This window comes from Orcinus orca, chromosome 9 (assembly GCF_937001465.1).
Source record: "Orcinus orca chromosome 9, mOrcOrc1.1, whole genome shotgun sequence".
Taxonomy (NCBI): domain Eukaryota; kingdom Metazoa; phylum Chordata; class Mammalia; order Artiodactyla; family Delphinidae; genus Orcinus; species Orcinus orca.
Window position 1 is genome coordinate 99,937,474 of NC_064567.1, and position 15,420 is coordinate 99,952,893.

Here is a 15,420-nt window from a genome sequence, read left to right on the forward strand (position 1 = left end):
ACTCAGAGGAAAAAATAAATTTAAATGCTGTAGGTTTAATGAATGAAATAAAAACACATTGGGAAGGAATGTCTAGACCATATCCCATTGAACCCATTATGGCTAATCAGAGAGCAAGCATTTAAACTCAGCAAACTTGCTCTTGACTTCTGACCTCTGGCTTACTAACAAGGTAATTTAGAACAATTCTTTGAACCATCTGAGTCTTTGTTTTATATTCTGTAAAAGGTGCTTTTAATGTCTGTCTCAAAAGAGTGCTGTGATGATTAACTTAACAGAGGCGTATTCAGTGTTTAGAGTGAGGCATGGAAAATAGAAAATATATTTGATGAGATGAGATATGGAAAGCAGATCGATAACTGATGGAAAGGTCATCCCTTCAGAAAAGCAATGTTGTTTAAAAGCCACAGATTTCCCCAAGAATGGTTCAACTGGCTGTTGGCCTTTAGAAAAGATAATTAAGTAAGTAAATTACTAACAGAGTAGGCTGTAGTTAAATTGGGAATAACTAATCTAAATAATGGGGAAAAATCAAATTGGACTTGCAACTGGCCTCTGAACTGGGGGCAGGGGGGACAGCCTTGTGGGACTGAGCTCTTAACCTGTGGGATCTGATGCTGTTTACCAGTGGATAGTGTCAGACTGAGTTGAATTGTAGGACACGCAGCTGGTGTCAGAGAATTGCTTCATGGAGAGGGGGATGAAGGGGAGACTCTCACATTGGAATCAGGAGCAGAATTGTACATACTCTTTTGTATAGTTTATATATCTTTTTCCAGGTTTACTGAAGTGTAATTGACAAAATTATAGCATATTTAAAGTGTACAACATGATGATTTGATGTATTTATACATTGTGAAATGATAAATGTGAAATGACCACAATCACATTAATTTTTAAAATTAATTTAACTTATTTATTTATTTGACTGCGTTGGGACTTCGTTGGTGTGCACGGGCTTTCTCTAGTTGCGGCGAGCAGGGGCTACTCTTCATTGTGGAGGGTGGGCTTCTCGTTGCGGTGGCTTCTCTTGTTGCAGAGCACTGGCTCTAGGTGCACGGGCTTAAGTAGTTGTGGCACACGGGCTCAGTAGTTGTGGCTCACGGGCTCTAGAGAGCAGGCTCAGTAGTTGTGGCACAGGGGTTTAGTTGCTCTGTCACACGTGGGATCTTCCTGGAACAGGGATCGAACCTGTGTCCCTTGCATTGGCAGGCAGATTCTTAACCACTACGCCACCAGGGAAGTCCCCACAGCCACATTAATTAACACATCTATGACCTCACATAATTACCTTTTTTTTTTGCGGTACGCGGGCCTCTCACTGCTGTGGCCTCTCCCGTTGCGGAGCACAGGCTCCGGACGCGCAGGCTCAGCGGCCATGGCTCACGCGTCCAGCTGCTCTGCGGCACGTGGGATCCTCCCGGACCGGGGCACGAACCCGTGTCCCCTGCATCGGCAGGCGGACTCTCAACCACTGCGCCACCAGGGAAGCCCTAATTACCTTTTTCATTTTTTATTTTTGGTGAAAACAAGATCTGCTCTCTTAGTCTAATTTCAAATATATGAAACAGTATTATTAAATATAGTAACCATGCAGTACATTAGATCCCCAGAATTTTTTCATCTTTTGACTGAAAGTTTGTACCCTTTGACCAACATCTGCCTATTTCTCCAGCCCCAGTCCCTGGCAACCACCTTTCTACTCCTCGACTCCTTTTTTAGAATCCACATATAAGTGATACCATGCAGTATTTGTATTTATCTGTGTACCTTATTTCATTTAGTATAATGCCCTCTGGTATCATTTATGTTGTTACAGATGACAGAATTTCCTTTATTTTTATGGTTGAATAATGTTCCACTGTATTTATGTACCACATTTTCTTTATCCATTCATCCCTTGATGGGCACTTAGGTTATTTCCATGCCTTGGCTATTGTAAATAATGCTGCAATGAACATCAGAATACAGATGGCTCTTAGAGATAGTAATTTCATTTCCTTTGGATATGCACCCAGAAGTGGAATTGCTGGATCATATGGTAGTTCCATTTTTAATTTTTTGAAGAAGCTTTGAACTGTTTTCCATAGTGGCTGCACTAATTTACATTCCCACCAACAGTGCACAAGGATTTCCTTTACTTTACATCCTCACCAACACTTATTATCTCTTACCTTTTTGATAACAGCCATTCTAACAGGTATGAGGTGATTGTGGTTTTGATTTGCATTTCCCTGATGATTAGTGATGTTGAGTACCTTCTCATGTACGTGTTGGCCATTTGTATGTCTTCTTTGAAAAAAAACATGTCTGAATGTCTATTCAGGTCCTTTGCCCATTTTAAATTGGGATATTTGGTTTATTGCTATTGTATGAGTTTCTGATATATTTTGGATATTAACCTCTTATTGAATATAGAGTTTGCAAATATTTTCTCCCATTCTATAGTTTACCTTTTTATTTGGTTGATTGTTTCTTTTGTTGTGCAGAAGCTTTTCAGTGTGAAGTAGTCCCACTTGTATATTTTTGCTGTAGTTGCCTGTATTTTTGGTATAAGTTCCAAAAAATCATTCACAAGCAAAATCAAAAAAAGACAATAAAAACTAGAAGTCATTTGAAGGAAGTTATTTAGATAGTTATTCAACAAGATCATTAATATTTTATGGTGACTTATTCATATTCCAAAAATCAAATGAAGTTGTTATTTTTCTAATGTGAAAAAAAATAAGGAAGGTTTTACTTAGAGAATATGGTTTACAGAGTAGTTTAAATTCAAATTCAGTAGATTAACTTTGTCCTATTACCAAAAATAAATGCCTTCTTTCTATTTTCTCCACCTGACATTCCAAGTTTTTAAACTCTTTGCTTTCAGAAAATTATTATCTTTCTTGATAGATAATTTCCACATATTTTGGTCATATTCATAGATTTAAATAGGCCCAATGACATACCCATTCTTCTATGTCTTCAGAGATAATCACAGAATCTTGCTTCAGTCTCTCTGACACCGCAGAGAATCCACTGGGTATCAGCAATGGAAATGCAATCATTTAACACAGAGCCAAAATAGACCTTTTCCTTGAAAGTAATTTTCAGAAACAGTGTTCTCTGAAGCAGAACATTCTGGAAAATTATGTCCCTCAAAGAGTTTGGGTCCTTCAGCTTAAATGTATATCTCTTATCATAAACCATTACCCACCTTGAAATTCCAGAGGGCAAAAATCTGTTGCTTATAAATAGCATATTTATTTAAATATCTGCCGCTCATGGACCTTCTCATTCCTTTTTCATTCTTATTGCCCTGAAGACAATTTCTAAAATGATTTTAGAGGTATGGAGTAGTAAATGACATAGTCCTGAGAGAGAAAGAGCAGTTTAGTTTGAAATGTCCCAAGTAATAATTTGGCTTTATACGTGTGCTTCAAGGTAGGTTAAGGTGGAACAGGGGCTGAGAGTGTGCTCTCTCACCTGTAACTAAGGTACAGGAGCTCAGGGTTTTATGAAACAGTATCATACGGCCATTCAATTACTAAGAGAAATACAGTAGTCTCTTTGTGCTACCAGACAACAGTTGTTGACAATACGATGCAGATTTTGACGTAACATTTTATCCATTTCTATATGATATACTTATAAAATCACAAATTATGATTTATATTACCAATTTAAATACGAGTTTCATAATTTCTACATTTTTGTATATATTAATTTGTCAGCAACCAGCACTTAGCTTTGTTTCCTGTTTTCCAACTTACTAAAATAAAACTAAGACTTGATGAAAACTGTATTCTTAACATGAAGTTTTGAAATATGTAACATTTTCCTGATGAAAACAAAGTAAGGGAAATCTCATGTGAATAATCTGTGGCCTGAGACATTTACTATGGTCTTATCTTAAAATAATTTAATGGCTTACTGTGTCTACTTCAATAGTTGCCTTGAGGCTTCGTTTGTTTGTTCAAAGAGCTATCATCAGTCAAAAATGACAGGCATAGTTAGGCTCATTATAGCTTTAGCTGATTTTATAAACTAACATCTAAGTCTGTTTAACACTACAAACTTTCAAAATACTTAGCTATTAGCGCTAATTTTTCTTAGCAAGATTTAGAGAAAATTGAAAAAGTCTTTTTTAGCGGAGAAATGGGAAACTTTTGTGGAAGAAATTATTCTTATTTATTCCTAACTGTTAAACTCTACTGCTTAGAATATTTTAATTAAGAAAGTTTTTTTGAAACGTAGGTAGATTTGTGTGGGTGAATATATGTGTGCATATATATCTACATATATAACTACAGAATAAAATTATTTTATATGTAAAAATAACTATACAGGGTTTCTCTGGTGGCACAGTGGTTGAGAGTCCGCCTGCCGATGCAGGGGACACGGGTTTGTGCCCCGGTCCGGGGGGATCCCACATGCTGCGGAGAGGCTGGGTCCATGAGCCATGGTTGCTGAGCCTGTGCTCTGCAACGGGAGAGGCCACAACAGTGAGAGGCCCGCGTATCACAAACAAAACAAAACAAAATAAAAAAAAAAACAAAAAAAATAACTATGCACATAAATGTAAATATATATAATATAAAAGTATTTTTTGCATATAAAATACCTTATATGGATTTTGCTTCAGGCTAAAGATATATATATATGTATATATATATATAAATAAACTTATATATATATCTTTTATTCAAAGATTTCATTGGAATCTTTCACATAAGATTTTTCTAAACCCTTGAATTAAATGAAACTTCATTCTTTCTAAACCACATTTTAGCTATATACGCCAACTATAAAGACCAAGCTTCCTACTTCACTATCTTGCTGACACCACTACTATATAACTTCAATGAAGCTTTGTATTTTTATCGTATTGCCATCTTTGATTATTTCTTTGGAGAATGCTTGAAAATAGAAACTGAAGAAAATACTTTATTTTCAAAATGTTTTTGAATTTATGTGAGTGTATTGTACTTATTTGTTTTTATAGGAAATATATTGTAAGTTTTTTGTTTGTTTTTTGTTGTTCTCAACCAGAAAGTTTCTAGTATAAATTGTGGTATATTATATCATTTTGTTGTCCACATATTCTTTTGTGTAGCATCTTATATGTTAAGAGAAGGGTTTTCAGACTGGAGTACGTGAACAAAGCTCAATAACTTAGAGGGAGCATGGCTTCAAGTATGTAAGATAAAGCCTATAAAACTGCTTTATATCTGCTTAACTTCAAAAGAAATCAGTTTACATGCATGAATTCACCTTTCTGTAGTTGAGGGATACAAAGTTAAGAGATTCTTATTCTTACTATTTTGTCCTAATATCACAAATATCAGTTTTTAATCTCCTATCCCCAAACATAATATTTTAGCTTTATTTACTTTGCCTGGTCAGTTGTCCAAATGGTAATGTTGGAATCTTATGTTTTTTCTCTTGGTAATTTTTCTAATTATGATTGATTTTATATTTTGAATTTTTGTACAGCTCCCAGAAAGTGTTTTAGCAAGTAAGCATTTTGTAAAATATACTCAAAATTCATAAGTAAATTATCTGCCTCTTCTGTAACTATGTAATCATTCAGTGCCAGAGACAATTGCCAAATGTTTTGTTTTTATTCTTCTACTCTTTGCTGTCTAGAAGGACAATTGCAAATAAAACAAAACAAAGACCACTTTCTTCTAGACAGTCCCTATAATTTATTTTTTCTTTGCAAAGTGATCATTTTAATATACTCTTTTTTCCATTTATAAAAGATAATACATATTTATTTTAGAAAGTCTAGAAAATGAAGAAACACATAATAAGCCAGCAATATTATCTAAAATTCCTTCACTCAGAGAACTTCTGAGAACATTTTGGTATGTTCAGTTTTTCTTTCCTTTAAAGTATACATGGTTCTCATAAAATTGAAACCATAGTACATTATAATTTTATATCTACATTCCTCTTTGTTCATTCAACATCATGGCATAAGAACTTTTCCTTCTCCTTAAATGTATTATGATAGCATGTTTCATAATATTAGCACAGAATTTAATTAACAGTTATCCTATTATTGGATTCTGATATTATTTTATAAATTTTAACTTCTTTAAATAATACATAGTAAATCATGGCTCATATATCATCATGTGCATATTTGATTATACCTTTAGGTACATTCTCAGATGTTAAATTATCGAGTCAAAGTACATGTATCTAAGAATATCGATACAACATGTCTTACGCATACGCACACACGTACACATGTAAAGACATAATTTTATCAATAAATTAGTCATTTCATCACTCTCTACTGAACACTAAAAATAACAAGGCATAGTGAGTTCAGAAATGAGGCCTAAATGGGCTCAAAAAGTGTAACATGTTGATCTGCAAAACTAGCTAAATATAGGGAATTAATTTGGTTCTAAACTTTTTAGCAAGCAATGGGTAAAAGGTGACTTTATTGGTGATGTTATTTGTATCATGAGTGATAGAAATTCAACAGTACTTCTTTAGATGACAGTCCTCCTAAAGGGGGAGGATTCATACTTTATAACATATAAAATAATTTGTAATTATTATAAATATTTACTATTTATGTAACCATGTTTTTATTGGGTGGTTCCTTTAAAAAGTCATGAATATAAGTTGCTGGCAACAAATCAAAATGCATTTCTGTAAAATTAATTATGCAGAGGGTCAACCTGATTTATTCAAACTGTTCACTTGCTTCTGGTCTCTAAAGAAAAGTATGTGAAAAAGTAAGTTTTAGGATATAGTACAAGTGCATATGGGCTGGTTATATTTCTTTAAAAAATTTCTCTTTGAAAAGTGTATCTCAACTGACCTTTTGTTAAATAAGGAGGCACAGTGTGTTGGAGATAATGCACTGCATAACCAGTGAAATCACAGAGCATATTTGCTTATGGGGTTTCTTTTTTGTGAACACTTAGGGAGAAGATTGATATTAAGAAAGCATTTACACCTCTAGAACACCTGAGTTTTATCATTTACATACCCACAAAGAAATTATATGTACACAAAGGCCAGAAATGAACATTTTTTTAAAGCATAGCTGGGCTTTGGCCTTAGGCTGCAATGCAGCTAACACAGAGGTGTCCTAGGGGTCTAGAAACCAGAGAACTAGTTGGTCATTTGTTTTTCCTCATGCTCAGCGGATTTGAATCTTCTCTTTTAAAATACTGGTAGTTCAAAAAGTGCTACGGCATAGGAAAAAAGCTTGTGAACTACAGAGCAAGTGTGTAAGATTCTTAGACTCACCTGTTCTGAGCCTTCTCTATCATTTGCATGTAGAATTGCATATAGCTTCTACCTTTTAACATTGTGGTGGCCTTCAGTTCCTTCAAAAGAGTTTTAGGTAGTTTAGGAGCAAATGACAAAAAAAAAAAAAAAAAAGAAGATAATGCCAGAACACCAACCATATTTTATATGAGCAGAAGTGTTTCCCTGGCTTGTCCATTGACTACTCCCATGATACAGACTCCATATGTACTGAGATGCAGTTAGGATTACTTTCTGTGGAATCAAAGACCAATAAAAAGCTAGTAACATCACAGACACAATATTATTCCAGACACAGACAACGTTGCAAAAGAATAGATGTGTCTGAAGCTGTTCATTCCCTGTGTCACAGATGATGTGACAATAATACTGCAGACCCATTATTTTAAAACAAGACAACATCAATATATTTCCCTTTTCACAAAAAGGAAGATAAGAAAATATAAGATTCTTTTAAATAAAAAAGGGAATGGGTGTTTATATATCTTCCAAAATTATATGCATACATTTACAAATTTAAATATCACTTATGATGATTAATTAGCGGAAAAATTCCTTAAGAAGGTTAAAGATTACCTTCCAGAGGAAATTCAAGGACAAGCATTTTATGGTTACTACATGCAGGAAAAAAAAATTACAGTCCCGTTTATAACATTTCATTTTCTATGCCTATTAAATTATTTCCTGCAATGTGCTTTCGTTATTTAAAATTCTATTTCATTCATCAGAATCAACCACTGTTTCTTCTCCTCTATCTGTTCTGAGTTTCTTTCACAAGCAGCTGCTAATTAGGAGAGCCTGTGGTCTCAGGACTGTACAAAATCCTGTTTGTTAGCACTGGGTTAATCAGTGGAATCTGAAGGAAACAAAAGGCTCACAGAATGAAAAGAAATTAAAAAATAGATCATAAGGGGAATGTAATATTTTGCTTCTACATAAATTTTGCAAATAATTTACAGTTTTTTTATCTTTCTTTGTTGTTGCTAATAAAAGTGAATTAAAAGAGAAATGATGTACAAATTACTGACATAAACACAAACAACCATGTGGAACCAAAATTTCAGGTGATCTCAACAAACTCTACACCATGAAAGAAGGGAAGGAAATAATTCCGTATTTTCATATCTTGCAGGCACTGACTAATTCTTAAGATTGTTAGAAAGATATGGATTGGTAACTATTTGTAAAATATGAAGAGAGTCCATTAGGAAAATAAAATAACATACAAAATGCAAAAATTAACTTAAATTGTAGTCTAGAAAAAAAAAACTGAGGTGGGGAAAGAAAAAGTACAAAATATGTGTAAGATTTAAAATAACAGCAAAATTAAGATGTGTATAGTTATTTGTTTAAAGACAAAGAATTTGTTTGAAAAATAATTTTTAAAAAGGCCAGAGTCACATGCTTTATGCAATGGTTATATTTAAATCATAGAAAGACTAATGTGAGAGGGTAAACAGACATATTTGGTACATAAGGACCCAGAGAACATACCACCTGTATTCTTTTTCTTCCCACAAAACGAAACAAAACAAAGTGAAACAAAGCAAAACAAAAAATAAAGATTGTATTTTAGCTCCAAAGGTTTAAGAAAATTTATCTCTATTTGTCAGAATACAGAAATGTGTTTTTCTTTCCACTATGATATTTATTCTCTGAAAGCTTAAAATTTACCTACATTAGTAGCTATTTTCATTTTCAAAGTGAAGGAACTAAGGAAGAAAGGGGGAGAAAAAGGGAAGGAGGGCAGGTGGAGATTTTCCAGTAGCACTGCCAAGTGTGGGAGAAGTGTTCCCAAGAGTTGAGTTTTCAAAATTGAGCATTAGTTTGGTGGTGGATCAAGGGAACAAGAGAAATGGGGCAAAAGCATCCAATTTGACACAATGTCTAGTCATATAATTTGGGTCTGGATTTTATTAAATTCCTATGCTTCAGGTAAAGATGAGTTTAAGATGAGTCCACATATGGGGAACACATGGTAAATCAGAAACAGCATTGCAAACTATTTATTTACATGGCATAACTTAGTTCTGTTACAATTAAATTTAGTTAAGGTTTATGAAATGCATTAAGCTTGTTTTATGCCTTAGCTTTGTCATTACAGAATTCTGTGTTGTTTCTTTTCTGTCCCACATTCTCAATAAAATCCTTCAACATCTGAGTCTAATTCTGTTTTACTTTTTTATATTAAATGAATTAGATAATCTATTTAACAAATGGGAGGAAATAACATTATTGATATGTTGCACTTGCATTATGAAGTTAACTTGATCAACTAAATTAGCTCTTTCACATTCAGGCCTGCATATGTTTTAAGATTTTAAAGCAAGAAATCATCAAGAGGACTCAGATTTCTGTGATCTTCTCTCTTCATTATAAAGCAGAGGTCAATAATACATTTATCACTCAAACCACCAATGAGACCACATACCATTAAAAATCTTGAAGTTTAAAGAAAAAGGAGAATGAGAAAAAAAAAAGAGAGAGAGAAGAAAAACATGAAAAGAATCATAGCAATTTCAATAAGTCACAGAGCCCTACAAGTCTATCTAACCTTATTTAGAGAGTAGAATGACAACCACACAACAAAATAATACTGACCTTGTGGTCTGGCTTCAAGATATCATGACATTCCCAGGAAAGAACTCATTGAGATCATGGAAAAATACAAGGTTCAGAGTGCAGAAGGAAAGGGCTTTACTTGAGAATAAGATCCTACTTGGGAAATCTTGAATACTCTGCCTCAAGGCCCAGGTTAACCTAAAATTCAAGCTACCTGGATCCTAACAACTGTGGTTACTCCAATGACACAGCCCAAGTTTCTCAGTTAAGGTAAATGTTAGAAATTTGAAATCCAGGATGAAAGGTGAAATGCACTGACTGTCCACTGGGGGTGTTCAATTACCCATTTTAATAGCATAGACTTCATTGCACTGAACTAGTACTTTTTACAGTACACAAGTTATCCATTACATTAAGACTATTCTATAACAAGTCTGACTCTAAGACTTGTATCATAATATTCCATTACATTTTTTACATTTAGAAGCAAAAAATGATTTTGGATTGTATTCATTCTGATTTTCCAGTAAGTGGCAAACCTTTGAAGTCTTTGAGTATATTGTTCTTCATTTGAAGCAATGCTAGTCAGCACTAAGTTCTGCCATTGCCCATAAGAGGTAATGGGTTAAGATCTTACAGTGTACAATAATTTCATTTTATTATTTTTATTGTTAGATTCAAAAAAGTTTAATGGCTGTGAGTCAAAGAATTATTTTGCCTTTTACAGAGAAGGGTAACATAATTATATGGCAAATTATGTATAATACAAATTACACTACCTTAGATAATTTGGCTAAAATTTTCAGAAATTAACATCAGTCACAGTTGTAAATAACACAAGAGTTTAGGAATTCAGAATTCAAGCATATTTCTCTATTTGTTTGATTTTGTTTCATAATTTTCACTTAGTATCATATTCTACATATAATATTTCATGGCTACATTTTTTTAGATGATTATTTTTGTTTGCATAGCACAAAAGATCTGTATATCTTAAAACAAATATGTGATCTCAGTGAATTACAATATTTTTACCAAAACATTGCTGTTTATAACAAATTGGGTTTTTTCTTTATTTTTCCCATGTTATATAGGTAACACGAGATATATACAAAAACATGGGTTATTTAGTGGACTGTCCAGATAATAACAGAGGAGAATACTAAATATACCAAACTAACCCCATGCTACACTGAGCACAGAATCAGAAGACTTTCTTCTCTGAAACTAGAAAACACCTACAAACAAAATTGCATCTGTAATAAAAGCCAGCCAAGTACTTTGGAAATGCAAAACATGGAAAACCTTCCAAAAAGCACAAGAAGGAAAATTATTTCTAAAAATAGAAAAAATGGATAAAATTCTTATAAGGACTATTTTTAAGTTGTATATATTTAAGGATAATTCATAGCTCTTCAATACTGATTAATTTCCCCAATAAATCTATGTGGTGTGACTCTATTTATCAAAATCTTTTTTATCAGGACATTTCAATAGTATTCATGTGTCTCATATAGTTTTCAAACTTGAATTTTAATTGTTTTATAATTTAGTTATTGGGAATGATACGGTTTTCATTATGTAATTATTTATGTTTGTGTTTGAAAGAAAGCAGACAGAAGGACACTCTGAATAGGGTCTGTGAGCAGGCTCCTGGCTGCTATAATTCACTGCTCCTGGATGAAAGTTTCAGCATAAAAGCTTGTCCAGCATGGAACAGTGACAGAGCATCAATCTCATGGCACCTCATGGGGAGTGTGGAATAAGGTTTCCTGTGGTCCACGACACACAGACATGAGGCAACTCATCTTCCTTTAGCAGATTGGTAGAGGAAGTGATGCTGGTGAGTGCATACCAGCCATGGCAGTGGTAGACTCTCTCCCTGACAAGGCTGTGCATCTGACATCCTTCCCTGCCCTTCCCCATCAGCTCATTCCACATGTACCTTGTTGTAGGGTTTGCCCACCTACTTAACCAAGCGTCTGTGTCATCAGCAGTATACTTCTGTACTGCCTCCTCTGTACATTCCAGAAGCCAAGGTTTTTACACTTAACCTGAGGAAATACTAAAAATAAAACAGTACAAGAGCTAAATTTGGTTTCAGCCCCAAATACAGTGTGTGAAGTTAAGTTCAGGTTACAAATTTTATTGTTAAATTAATGTTTAATGACACAATTAAAGCATAAACAAAAGAAAAAAACAAAAAGAAAACACAAAACTCACTACAGGAGGAGGAGACAAGATGGTGGAATAGGAGGATGCAGAATTTGTTGCTACTCACCAGTTTATCAAAAGCACATCTACAAATGAAACAATTCCCACAGAGCATCTGCTGAACATTAGCAGTAGACTTTGGACACCTAAAAGAACAAAAGAAAGAATAAAAAAGAAAAAAACAAGAGGAATCAACAAAGAGACCAGCAACCGTTGTGAGAAGCTGAAGGTGAGGAGAGATCCCCACATTACGAACAACTCCCTCATGTTGGGGAAATCAGCTGGGACAGAAAAGGACCTTTGGGGGATCAAAGGAGAACACAAGAGACTGTGGAAAGCAGGACAAGGTAAGAACTGCACGCATGTTCTACACCACAGCTCTGAGTATTCCAGCCTGAATCATGAGTTGCCTATTGTGAAGGGGAGCTGGATGCTGGAAAGAGGGGTTTGGAGGGCAGACCAAGGGAGAGGACAGCTCTTGGCTGTGAAAAGACAGCCTAAAGGGATAGGAGCAAGGGGCACCACAACCAGGAAAGTCTGAGGAAAAAGCCTGAGACAACCTAGCTAGGTGTCATTGCTGAGTGGCACGCAAGGGGCAGAGTCGCCATTATAGCCCCCTTCCTCACCTGCTGGCTTCTTCAGCCTCTGTAGGCATTGGGAGGGGCTCCCACCTGAGCAGGCCAGCCTGTGCCTCGGGCTGGGGTCACCCCCGTCTGTGTAGGCTCTGGGGGCCTGAGCGCCATCCACCACAAAACCTCCTTGGGAATCAGCCCTGGGTGCCCCTGCCTGGGACGAGAGTCTGCTGAAGCTGGCAGGGTCAGAGGGCTAAAGCATGGGGTTGGAAGAACAGACCTGGGGAGAGAAACACAATTGGCTGCATGGATACAATAGAAGGGATGGGAGTGAGGGGACATGTGTCTGGGAATGCTCCCAGGAAAAGCATCGTCTATCTGGAAAGCAAGGTACTATTGCTGAGAGGTGTGTGCGGGGCAAGGCTGACAGCACCCCCATATGCCAGCTTCTGCCGCTGCAGGTACTGGGAATACCCAAGTGTGCTCCAAGCAGCCTCTGCTCTCGCTCCCTCTCACCTGGGCAAAGATTATACGCCTGAGGGTGGCACACATGCAGAGGTGGGCTTAAAACCAACACTAAGCCCGAGGGGCACTGCAACTAAGGAAGATAAATGCAAATCTTTCCATGCCTGTGAATCAAATCCCCAAGCTCAACTGGGTAAATCCTACGTTTGTGGAATATCTGAGTAGACAATGAGAATTTCAACATCTGAGACCAGTCTGGCCTTCACAGCACTGGACTTTGTGGGCAAATACACATGGGAGTCAGGCCAGGTCAGAGTCTGAGCTGACCCCACAGTGTCCACAGTGGGTCTAGAGACCTACCTAGAGGTATTGGAAGGCCTCCTGGGGAAGTGGCCCCAGGAAAATATTCTTTTTTTTTTTTTAACATCTTTATTGGAGTATAATTGCTTTACAATGGTGTGTTAGTTTCTGCTGTATAACAAAGTGAATCAGCTATACATATACATATATCCCCATATCTCCTCCCTCTTGTGTCTCCTTCCCACCCTCCCTATCCCACCCCTCTAGGTGGTCACAAAGGACTGAGCTGATCTCCCTGTGCTATGTGGCTGCTTCCCACTAGCTATCTATTTTACATTTGGTAGTGTATATATGTCAATATTCTTATTACTATTATTCTTTGTTGTTTTTTTTTCATTTTGTTCAGTTGTTGCTTTTTTAAATTTTTATTTCTACTTTTATTAAAAAAATTTTTTTTACCTTATGTTATTTTGTTAATATAATAGAGTTTTTATTTTTACATTTTTCCTTTACATTTTTGTTGCTTAGTGGCTTTTGTCTTGTTTTTGTTCTTCATTTTATATATATATATATATATATATATATATATATAAAACGTGTTTTTCCCTTTTTTTTTTTCCCGAATGTTTTTAGGTGTGTATTCTATGCTTTATTTGTTTTTGTTGTTGTTGATGTTGTTTGCTTGCTCCTGTTTTCTGTTTTATTTTTCATTCTTTGTTTTCATTAGTATAATCCTTATCAACTGTTTTCATATTAGAATTCTCTTGTTTGGCTGTCTGTTCCCTCTTTTTTTTATTCTTTTCTCTGTGTGTGTGTGTGTGTGTGTGTGTGTTGTGTTGCTGTTGCTGCTGTTTGTTTTCTTCTGTTCTTGCTACTGACCCAAGGTTTTGTTTGTCTGGTGTTCTTTTTCCTTTTTTGCTTTTCATTTTTTGTTTTGATATATTTTTTTCTTTTTTCTTTTCTGTTCTCTGTATTTTATCAGGCCACACTGTGTGGCTTGTGGGCTCTTGGTTCCCTGACCAGGGACAAGTCCTGGGTCTCCAGGGTGGGAATATAAAGTCCAGGTTGCTGGAACACCAGACCCAGGGAATATTAATCAGTGTGTGTGTTCCTGAAGATATCCATATCAACACCAAGACCTGGCCCCAACAACTGCCTGCAGGCTACAGTGCTAAACACCTCAAACCAAACAACCATCAAGACAGGAACACAGCCCCACACATCTGTAGATAGGCTACCTAAAGTCATACTAAGCTCACAGACACCCCAAAACACACCACCTGACACAGCCCTGCCCATCAGAGGGAAAAGACTTAACTCCACCCAAAAGGGTGCAGGCACCAGGTCCTCCCACCAGGAAGCCTACACAAGCCCCTGGACCCACCTCACTCAGTAAGGAGTAGTCAATAGAAATAAGAGGACTACGACCCTGCATCCTGCAGAAAGAAGACCCTGAACACAGTAGGTTAGACAAAATGAAATGACAGAGGAATATGCTGCAGACAAAGGAGCAAGGTAAAATCCCATGAGACCAAATAAATGAAGAGGAAATAGCAAGCTATCTGAAAAAGAATTCAGAATAATGATATAAATATGATCCAAGATCTAGGAAATAGAATGGAGAAAATAAAAGAAACATTTAATAAGGACCTAGAAGAACTAAAGAACAAACAATCAGTGATGAACAACACTATAAATGAAATGAGAAGTACACAAGAAGGAATCAACAGCAGAATAACTGAGTCAGAAGAATGAATAAGTGAGCTGGAAGATAGAATGGTGGAAATAACTGCCAAGGAACAGAATAAAGAAAAAAGAATGAAAAGAATTGAGGACAGATTCAGACACTTCTGGGACAACATCAAACTCATTACATTTGAATTATAGGGGTCCCAGAATAAGAAGAGAAATGGAAAGGGCCTGAGAAAATATTTGAAGAGATTATAGTTGAAAACTTCCCTAACATGGGAAAATAAATAGTCAATCAAGTCCAGAAAGTGCAGAGAGTCCCAGGCAGGATAAACAC